General features: G+C 34.8%; 1 long non-coding RNA gene across 2 annotated transcripts in view; it reads left to right on the plus strand.

The window, feature by feature from the left end:
• LOC115945013 (uncharacterized) overlaps positions 1–8,058 on the plus strand; it is a 55,972-nt gene extending 47,914 nt beyond the window's left edge. For both annotated transcript variants that reach the window (XR_004079494.2, XR_004079495.2), the window contains exon 4: positions 7,871–8,058. This is a non-coding gene — a long non-coding RNA (uncharacterized LOC115945013). The remainder of the gene's footprint in view (positions 1–7,870) is intronic.
• Positions 8,059–10,965: the final 2,907 nt, after the last annotated feature.

The following is a 10,965-nucleotide window of genomic DNA, read 5'->3' on the forward strand; positions in this document are numbered from 1 at the left end:
TGCACCATAAATTTATGAATGTTTTATATTTCATAATTAAGCTTTTGAGACTGCACTCTTGTGGCATTGTGGACTGAGATGAGATCTACTTAGAATAATATACCAAAGTGGACTTTATTTATTTATTTATTTATTTATTTATTTATTTTTTTAAAGATTTTATTTATTTATTTGAGACAGAGAGAATGAGATACAGAGAGCATGAGAGGGAGGAGGGTCAGAGGGAGAAGCAGACTCCCTGCCGAGCAGGGAGCCCGATGTGGGACTCGATCCCGGGACTCCAGGATCATGACCTGAGCCGAAGGCAGTCGCTTAACCAACTGAGCCACCCAGGCGCCCCAAAGTGGACATTATTTAAATAGCAAATAAAAAATACATAATCCCTTGGAACCTGGAACTCCCAGTGCTCAATGAGAAGCATGATGTCTCCTGTATGCCATTAGAGATGTATTAGAAATCCAGGGACAAATTTTGTTCTTTCTTACGTACTCATGACTCTCTTTGAATTCAGTAGGACCTGAATATGTGTAATGAGGTTAGAAGATAGGTGTCATTGCTATCTGTAACTCATGTCCTCATCGTATGTAACTCCCCAAGAGTGTTTGTCAAATTCAATTTCAAGCCTGGGAAGCCAGTTGTAATGATTTGCTTTCACATCGTGAGCTGAAGCTAGAAGAAACAGAGGCACTGACATGCAGGATGAATTTATTGGCCTGGAGCCACTAATTACAGAGACTGAGTTGGAAGAACATGAAATGCTTAGATGGAAAAATCCTGAAGCTCTTAAAAAGACTGGAAGGAACATTTTCATCTAAAGAAGACAGTGGAATTTTAAATTAAACACAATTGGGAGATGATTGTATACTAGTTTAAAGTCATCCCAGGCGTCATATTATTATAGACTTTGAATCAGTCATTTTGTTTAGGAATAATCTAGAAATCTAGAGATGAGAAGAGGAATCTTCATTATGCTAATAACTGACATAAAACTGGAATTAGAAATGAGGATAAAGTTTACATTCTAGAAGAAAGAATAGACCTATAGCCATAATTACCTGGAATATATCTACATTTGCTATGTGTAATAGATGGGGGCTCTCTTCAAAATTATTTCTTAAACTGGCTTAGTGTGGCCAGTTCGCAAGAACTTTTTAAGTCAGTCTAACAGAATCAAAATAGAAAGTCAATATATCTGGATGGTATCTTTCTGAGAGATTTAAAGAGGCCCAAGGAGAAAACAGACTTTATAAGAAAAAGTGTAACTTTTTTTTTTTTTAAGATTTTATTTATTTATTTACTTGAGAGAGAGAGAGAGAGAAACAGCATGAGAGGGGATAGGGTCAGAGGGAGAAGCAGGCTCTCCGCCGAGCCGGGAGCCCGATGTGGGACTCGATCCCAGGACTCCAGGATCATGACCTGAGCCGAAGGCAGTCGCTAACCAACTGAGCCACCCAGGCGCCCGAAAAAGTGTAACTTTTTTAAAAAAAGATTCTGTTTATTCATTTGAGAGAGAGAGGGAGAGCGCACACGTGGAGAAAGGGCAGAGGGAAAGGGAGAAGCAGACTCTGCCCCTGAGCAAGGAGCCTGATGCAGGACTCTATCCCAGGACCCTGAGATCATGACCTAAGCCTAAGGCAGATGCTTAACCGACTGAGCCACCCAGGCACCCCCAAATGTGTAATTTATATTTATACAAAGCTGAATGACGTATTTCAAATTTGATCAGTTTAATTCAATATAAGAAAGAATTCAGCATCAGCTCCAGAGTGGATAAACTATAGGCATTTGTAACTAGAAAATTAAAAAACCTTGAATATTAAAAAAAAAAAAAGACAAATCAGGAAAAATATATTATGTGATTTTTCACTCCAGTGGCAAATCATGCTAATTTAGGTTATATTATATAAATAAAGAAGAACTCACTTTATATAATCTACTTGAATTCCTAAACAGAAACTTTGGAGTTCCACGAAGAACTAGGGTTTAAGATATTTTATCAGTGTAACGTATAGTTATTTTTATCAAGAAAACAGCTTACAGCTGGAAAAGGGCAAGCACATATTCTGTGCTGAACAAACAGGCCAATATTTGTATCAGCAGAAAGGTGTCAGGTTAGTTTTATGTTTGGTAAAATGGTAAAACTACAGATTTTTTAAAAGTAGTTAAATATTTAATAGCTATTGACGTTGGTAGTGGAAAAGCATCTTAGATTCCTAGAGATGGTGTCTTAAGGTATTAATTTACAGAGAGGCAGCAACCAAAAGAGCTAATATAATTCTTGAAAACAAACAATAGTTTACTCAGAAAAATTCTTTTCCAATGCTAAAGCTATAAAATGGACAAGGTAGGTACCAACTTTTAGGTTCAAAAGTCTAGAAAACCCAAACTGAATAGAAATCAAATTTATATATATATATAAATTATATATAATTATAAATTATATATATATATATATAACCATGAATGACATGGATGAGCCAAACAACTTTTCCTACAAAAATCTTGAAATGCTAGAATAAATGCTCATATTTCAGACCTTAAGCAATGAAAAAGAAAAAAAGGAAATTTTACTTAATGCAAATGAATAACAGAATTGAAGGAATCTAAAGGTTAACATAGAGGAAATAGTTTAATAAAAAGAGTTTAAGATTTTTTCCTTAATCAAAAAGCCACATATAACTTATTACAGAATCGGTGATTTGTTGTCAAGGAGAACACCATATTCTACAGTGTTACTTTTAGTCCCAAGATGCAAATAAATGTAAAATCCACCAGAGGACTAAATATAACAATTCTTGTTTGGATTATCTGAAAAACAATGGCTGAAATGAATGGAATTAAGTTCAATTAAAAAAGTGTTTATAATGCATATAAGGAGAAATAATTTAAATAAATATTAAATAAAAATGATTTGATTTAGTTAAATACTGCAGAAAAATGGTCACAAAAGATATCAGTGTTCACAAAATGCTAAATAATCTCAATGACAAAATAGTGTTAAAATCATTCGTCTTATTTATTCATCTTAATGTTATATATGAAATTGGACAAAATTATATAGTATTTATTATAAATGCACATAACTATATATAAATATATACTTTAGTTTTCAGAAAACCTCAAACATTGTTTTAGGATCCATTCATATATGAACACCTGACTTATTATTAGTCATTCTTAGCTAACATCAAGGTCATGAATTTTGATTATGATATATATATGAAAGAATATCTCTTGATTCACTGCTTATGCTTTCTCATTTACATTTAATCGTATGCTATTTTGTGACATTTCTTTTACACTTTTCATTTCTAGCAAGCTTTTCTATCAACTTGAAAGTTGTTTGTTTAATTTTTCTTGAGTTCAAACAATAATTTTAATAGTCCTTTACCTACTTCATAACACCTGCATAGGGGAAAATCTAGAATTATTAACTTTTCTTTTATATTTGAAAATTTGCAATTATTTCATTAAAATTGCTCCTTGTTAATTTTACTGTGCTGTAGACAGAATCTAGTTTTAGATGAATCTCAAATTATACCTGGGTTTTCTAATGTAGAGAGAACCCGACTGTGGTTATTGGCTTGGGTCATTTTGCATGAAACAAACCAAGAGAATATCTTGATGCAAATGTAAACAGGAATTGCCTGTGTTTTATTGGCACCATCACTGCTTGATAGTGAGAAAACTGCTATGCAACTGGGGAGGCTGTTGCCAATCAGACCCGAAGTTTCCTTTTGCTGCACGTGATGAGAAATATAGAAAGCCAGAAGGAAGCAATTAACTGCTTATCTGAAAAATTAGAGTTCATTATCAACATTAGTAGGACTGGTTATTTTATTTATATGTAATATGGCTGCAAATGACTTTAAATTGTCAACATTGTTGATTTGCTCTGGTGCAAGGCATAAACAATGGAAACTGTCACATGCTTATTGTCAGATTGGAGAACAGCCATACAGGAAATGGAATCAATGGAAGGGGTATGTTTGGCTCCTGATTTTACTGGCCCTGGGCTCTTAGCTTAACAGGCACCATCTTTCCACTTAAAATGGAGTTCAGTTAGCAATGACAGTCAGCTAGCATGCAGTGAGAGTACATTTGGTCATTATATACTTTCCATTTACAAATTAAATAGTCAAGATACTCTTCAATTTTTTTATGAGAAAGATGAACCAAAAAATTAACTCTGGTAAGTCATTGTATATGTAGTTAAACCGTGTCTATGTGGTATGTATAGAAAAAAAACCCTCTAGATCCATAACAATGTGATTAGCTAAATAATAATTATAAAAAATAAATTATAATTATTATATTTTTACATATTTTAATAAAACTGAAGGAAACAAATTCAAATCAATAAGCATTTGTTTTTGTGAGTGTTGTGGGGTGTACATACAAAAATTAGTTCCTTGTTAAAATTTAGAAAACTAGTTCCTCCCCCAAGAGGTAATAAAAAAAGTTAAAAAATAACAGAAAATTTTGTTAGGAATAAAATTTTTTTTAAAAGATGCCACAATGGCATATGATTAATTGTGAAATGAGTGCTATAAACAATGAGCCAGAGGAAATATTATTTTATGTGTATTTCATAACCAAAACTCACATCATTATCTTTAATATGTTAGCTAAGAATGATTATTAATATCGAGGTCTGATATTCACATATGAATTGGTATCACTACTAATGTCATGTGAAATGAATTGAATATGAAATGTAAATGCTTAAAGGTTTCAGAAAACAATTGAATCCATCAATTGGCTAAATTTTATTTATATATAATTTATTCAACATTTTTTTTTCTTTCTAGATGGAATATACATGAATTTCAGTTTATTCTCTATCCAGTTACCATACATTTGGAATTAAAAGAGCTTATATTCTAAAAAGTTTTACAAGTCTTTAAGAGTTTGAGTAAATGTGTACACATATTTTTCTTTCTCCATACATCTAAAATTAAAATGTGTTTCCTTCCAAGGAACCTGCAGATTTATAAAAAAAGGACAGCCGGGCTAGTGAAATTAAAATTCGTATCTCTCAAAGGGAACAACGCACTTATAAAGAATGGCCGGGCTAGTTATTGTGAATAGTACTCAAGATCCAAGCAGTGATTTAGTGTCATGCAGTTGCTCTTTTTCCCTCTGGTTTTATGAAATGAATTATTGAGTAGCAACTTTGTTTATGTCATTAAGATTAAATCTCTGTCAAAATTGTCCTAGAGGAATTCTAAAAGGTCTGGGAAAATGGCTTTGGTATTAACAACGTTCCCAGTTTTTCACATTAAAAAATGTTACTTTTTCTGACATCCTAATTTGTGTATTTATGTGTGGGGTGTGTGTGTGTGTATAAAAATAACTGAGAGTGGGTAGATATTCCATTAGAGACGTCTCATTTCTTTTTCCTATATACAGTATAAAAACTTTGGAGTGTGTGAGGGTGAACGGGTATGATTTGTTAGAGTTGAATACATTTATAGATGGCATATTTTTCTATTACAGGAAATTCAAACACAAATGCAAAACTTTAAAATACTAAGAAGACAGCAATATTATATTTGTCTAAAGTGCAATAGGTATCAGAATGAGAGAAATGATGACTTGGGATGTTACCCTTCTAATTTTAGTTTCCAAAATCTGTTTTAACTAATTGTTTAATGACTGTTAAATGCTGAATGTGATCATGCCAGAGAGACAACTATTGATCATGGGTGCCCTATGCCTACACACTATGACCAAAGTCTTGCCTTAATATACTGCTAGTGAAAAATTCATTTTCGGCCGAATTCAGATTTGTTGTTGTTGTTATGTAATTCTTCAGCTTAAGAAGAGAAAGAGAATTTTTAAAAATACCTTTCTGAATTTCTACTTGAGAGATCTTTATATTATAGGAAAAACCTCTGGATCTTAATATTCTTACAGTTCAAGGCCATAACAATGCCACATTCTGCTTGGTCAACCACCTCAGTAATAGTACCCGACCTTATGGAGAACAACCTTGTCTCAAACTGTGTAATTATTTAACAAGCATCACAGTTTTTTTTAGTGATCTCACTTTATTCTTAGAATGCATTCTAAGAAAGTGCAAGGTAAAAGAAGTTTATGGTAATTCGGCACATTAAACGATAATAGGGAGCAGGATCGAGTCCTTGAACTCTTACTGGCACAAACTCACATTGGCTCAATTTTCCATACTTCATTAATTGACTACTATTCTCCTTAAATAGATTGTTTTGAAAAAGATGTTAACCCATATATTAGTTAGTGTTCTGTGGTACTACAGTTTCCTTTTGTGTATCTCATTTGTAATAATCCTTTATGCAATTGTCAAATTTAATGTGTATAAGAAGTGCTTGAGAGGATTATTGAAAACCAAATGGAGCCCCTCAGTATAGGTATATTTGTATTGTGTAAGTGCTGTGGGAGCTTTCTACCTGAAAAGACTGTATTTGGAGTGGTATTTGGTAGTCATCTACAATTCAATACGTAAATTATTAGACAATTCGAGGGTTTATAATAGCAGTACTAATAGAAGTCATAGCAATAATTATCAAGACATATTTATATCTCCATTCATAGTTTTATAGAAATATTTATATGCTTTATTTCACAGACATGACTAATTTCATGATAACTTATTCAGTGTTTATTGATAACTCAGGTGCTCAGGGGAGGAGAATCAAAAGACGTGTGAGACTCACTGAAAACTACCCTGAAGTTAATTTCTACTCTTAGTTCTGAAGATACTTGCCTAATTTAGTTTTTTTATTCATATTTTTATTCTCCAAGATTAAGAGGAAAAATTTCCCCCTGAATCTCTTGAGAGATTGTATGGTCGAGGAATCAGACTGCACAATATTGAGAATTATATTTATATGAAACAAAGGAAGCAAATAGATTATCCTTTGAGGTCAAAATAAGAGTAGCAAGGGGTGCCTGGGTGGCTCAGTCTGTTCAGCATTCTTGGTATCAGTTCAGGTCATGATCTTGGGGTCGTGGGGATCAACCCTGAATTGGATGCGGACGCTGAGTGCAGAATCTGCTTAGGATTCTCTCTTTCCCTCTGCCCCTCCCCTGGCTCATGCTCTCTGCAACACCCCTCCCCTCTCACCCCCCTCCCCGCTCTCTCCCTAAAATTAAATAAATAAATCTTTATAAAGAAATAAGAGTGACAAATTAAAGTTTCAACACAAATCCTAATTATTTCCTTGAAAGGCACAATGTTCAATGAAAAAGCCATTGTGACAAATAAGAACCTACAACAGGATTTTCAGAGTTAAAAAAATATAACAATAAGACGAACATATCCTAGTGGCTTCTCTGTGGAGAAGGGGATAATTCCTCATAATATCAACATCCCCATTTAGACTTTAATTACTTTGTACGTCCAGCTATGTGCCCTGGTCTGATAAAGGTGAGAGGGAAGTTTCAGTAGTTTTTTCTTTGTTGTGATTTCATATACTAAACTAATTGTTTTTACTGTGCTTCTTTTTTCTTGTTTGACAAAAAAAAAATTGAGGTTGAAGTGTTTGAAATGGTATGTATAGGAGCATAGTATCTTGGTTCAAATAAGAAATTACAAGTTCAGAAGCACCTGGGTGGCTCAGTTGGTTAGGTGTCTGCTCTCAGCTCAAGTCATGATCCCAGGGTCCTGAGATCAAGCCCAGAATTGGGCTCCCTGCTCAGTGAGGAGTTTGCTTCTCCCTCTGCCTCTCTCCCTGGCTTGTGCTCTCTCTCTTGCTCACTCTCTCTCTCAAATAAATAAATAATTAAAATCTTAAAAAAAAAGAATACAAGTTCATAATCTTACTACATAATTCTTACTTTCGGGTAATACAATAATACTGAGATCCAACGTCTGTTCTGTTTCTAGGTCCTTGAAGACTCTCTGGAGTTGAAGGCGCCTGGGTGGCTCAGTCAGTTAAGCGTCTGCCTTCGTCTCAGGTCATGGTCCCAGGGTCCTGGGATCGAGCCCCACATCTCAGTGGGAAGCCTGCTTCTCCCTCTCCCACTCCTTCTGCTAGTGTTCCCTCTCACGCTGTGTCTCTCTCTCTATCAAATAAATAAAATGTTAAAAAAAAAAAAGACTGTCTGGAGTAAATATAATTTTGGGGTTACTTTTTGTTCATAGTATGGGGAAAAAAGAGAATAAATTCACCCTTATCAGGTCAGGTATAGCCAAGCAGGAGATTACAATTTTAATACAAAATTTCTGTTTTTACAGTTATCATACATTAAATAATTACGGTTTGGGACACAGTTGTTTTCTTTTTTTTTTTTTTACACGGTTGTTTTCAATACCGAAACCTCCTTAGAACCCTGTACTGCTTAGAGCTTGCTTTGAAGTTAAGAGAAAAGCTCCGTATACAGGTAAGATGCTTGAAAAAAAATACTGCAAAAATGTTGAATCAGAATAAAACCAGCAGAAAGAGGTAAAGTAATAATAGGGAATATTCATTTTGTTTTGAAAGGTGCTAAGACAGTCATGTCAGGACAACTAATATGCAGCTGGTTTTGTATTCATGCTGTTCAATTACATGCGGGATCATGAGAAATTCCCAGTGGCTCTGCCACATTTCTCTCCTATTATAGTTCTTATTTTAGAACTTTGATTTTGCTTTAAAAAATGCATGAAATGCCTACCTCAGGGCAAACTCTCTCACCCCATGTGTCTTCTATTGAAATAGCTGCAATTTACAGCTTCTATAGATAAAGAGGTCAATTTGTTTTATGTAATGGGATATCATTCAGGAAATACCCTTGCTTTTTAGATTCAGGACTTGAGGTTTCAAATATTTGCTTTTTACCTAAGAAGGCCCTATGGATTTCACGACCAACTATTCCTGGAGCCATGAGTGCTGCTGGCCCCCTGCTCACCATTTCTCCCACTTGCTTTTCCCATCTTCCTCCTGAATTGTCAGTGCTCCTGCTCACCACTCTCAACTCCCAAGTGGGTTGGGCAGCATGCCTTCCTTGTGAACGTGAGATTCACACACTTTATAGAGCGATGCTAAAGTTAGGTTAGCACCTATATTAGGCTTTCTTCTTTACGTAATCAGAAGAATTAAAATTCAGAAAAGAAAACTTTGGAGAGAAAAACAAAACATGGACAGTGGCACTTGTCTGAAACGTTCCACGTCTGTAATAAATATTTGCAGTTTTGTTCCCTCTTTTCAGGTATCTCCTGTCCCTGGGGTAAATATTCTATAGGAATGTTTTGTTTGAATAAGCCGGGAGAATTATTTATTTACTTAGTCTCATTTCACAAAAACTTTAAGAGGCTTACAAGAAACTAGTACAACAAATGTGAAGACCTGCAGGTAGAATTTAGGACATACTAGCTGTTCTCAGATGAAATTCTAGACCTCTCTGGGTCTGTCTTTTTGTTTAATGTTAATATTTTGGTGACTACTAAAAAACTAGTAACTCCTAAACAATTAATGACTGGATTAGTTTGTGTACAGTGATCAAATCATTTCTCTAAATGTTATAAATTCCTATAGCTAATTGAAAAATCTAAGTAGCTCGTCTATTGTTGCCCACTGAGGGTGGGACCTACCTCACCACCCAAAATTTGGTCTAGATGTGGAGGCTGTTGGTACCACACAAACACTATGACTGTTGGTAGCACACATTATACTATACACACAAACACTATAATAAAGACATGTATTAGTTACACAAAGAGGATTTGGGGGGAAAGCAGGGCATGTTCTGAAAGTGGTCTGAAAATGACTTGAGGGAAGGTAGAGGCAAATGGCTTTGGTTTTTTTGGGGTGAGAGGCTAGGTGAGGTGAGGATTGTGATGGGAGTGGGCAGGAGGTAGGGACTTTGCTGGAACTTTTCACTGGCTCTAGGGAAGGAATGCACAGGGCTTTCTTGTTGGTTGCCCCAGATGTGGGGCAAGAAGGAAAGAGAAAAATATGGAGCCTAAAAGCTGTCAGTGGTTAAACACCAAAACTGGGGTCAAGCTCTTGATTACAACAGCAGTGAAAACTACCTTTTTAAACCAGACCCTTATAATGTCCCCTCATCTCCACCTGCACTGACATCTATCTTTCACCTTCCTTCCTTCCTTCTGTCCTTCCTTCCTTCCTTCCTTCCCTCCGTCCTTCCTTCCTTCCCTCCGTCCTTCCTTCCTTTTCATGGAACTGGTCACAGTCTGATGTATGAGTGTGTCTTTATTTGTCTTTTCCAGCTTCAGTTGTAGCTCCTGAGACAATGCAGGAGACATAATAGGCACACAATATATATTTTTAAATGTCCATCAGCTTTACTAGGCTATATGATCCATGAAAGCAAGATTGTGCCTGTTTCTATCATGTTGATTCCAGCGATTCAGAGAAACGCTTCCTGCCTCAGCAAATAGTGGTGGAAAGAATTCACTCTTTTAGGTATTTTGCAAGGTTCTCATCATATATTTTACTTTCAACAAAGAAACTAAATCTATTTTTAAAATAAAATTTTGACTTATTTAAGTCCTGAAATAGAGTAAAAACAAATTTATTGAATCTTGTTGATTTGTTTTAAAGTTTGAGTCGAGCAGCAACTTTACCAAAGAACTAAGAATTGGGAATTCACTTCTGATGACAAAAAAAAAAAAAAGCCAAAATTCTAAGCAATTTAGGAGTTATATAGATATGGTTATTCTCCTGTTCACAGATAGCAACAAAAAATGTCTTAATTACTGGAACACTAAGTGAATTTTCAATTTAAAATCAGAATAAACCTAACCAAAGAGTTGTAAAGGATCTATACTCTAGGAACAGAACACTCATGAAAGAAATTGAAGAAGACACAAAAAGATGGAAAAATATTCCATGCTCATGGATCGGAAGAATAAACATTGTTAAAATGTCTATGCTACCCAGAGCAATCTATACCTTCAATGCCATCCTGATCAAAATTCCAATGACATTTTTCAAAGTGCTGGAACAAACAATCCTAAAATTTGTATGGAATCAGAAA

The sequence above is a fragment of the Leptonychotes weddellii genome, chromosome 6 (assembly GCF_054177405.1).
Source record: "Leptonychotes weddellii isolate Sample4059 chromosome 6, ASM5417740v2, whole genome shotgun sequence".
NCBI classification, from domain to species: Eukaryota; Metazoa; Chordata; class Mammalia; order Carnivora; family Phocidae; genus Leptonychotes; species Leptonychotes weddellii.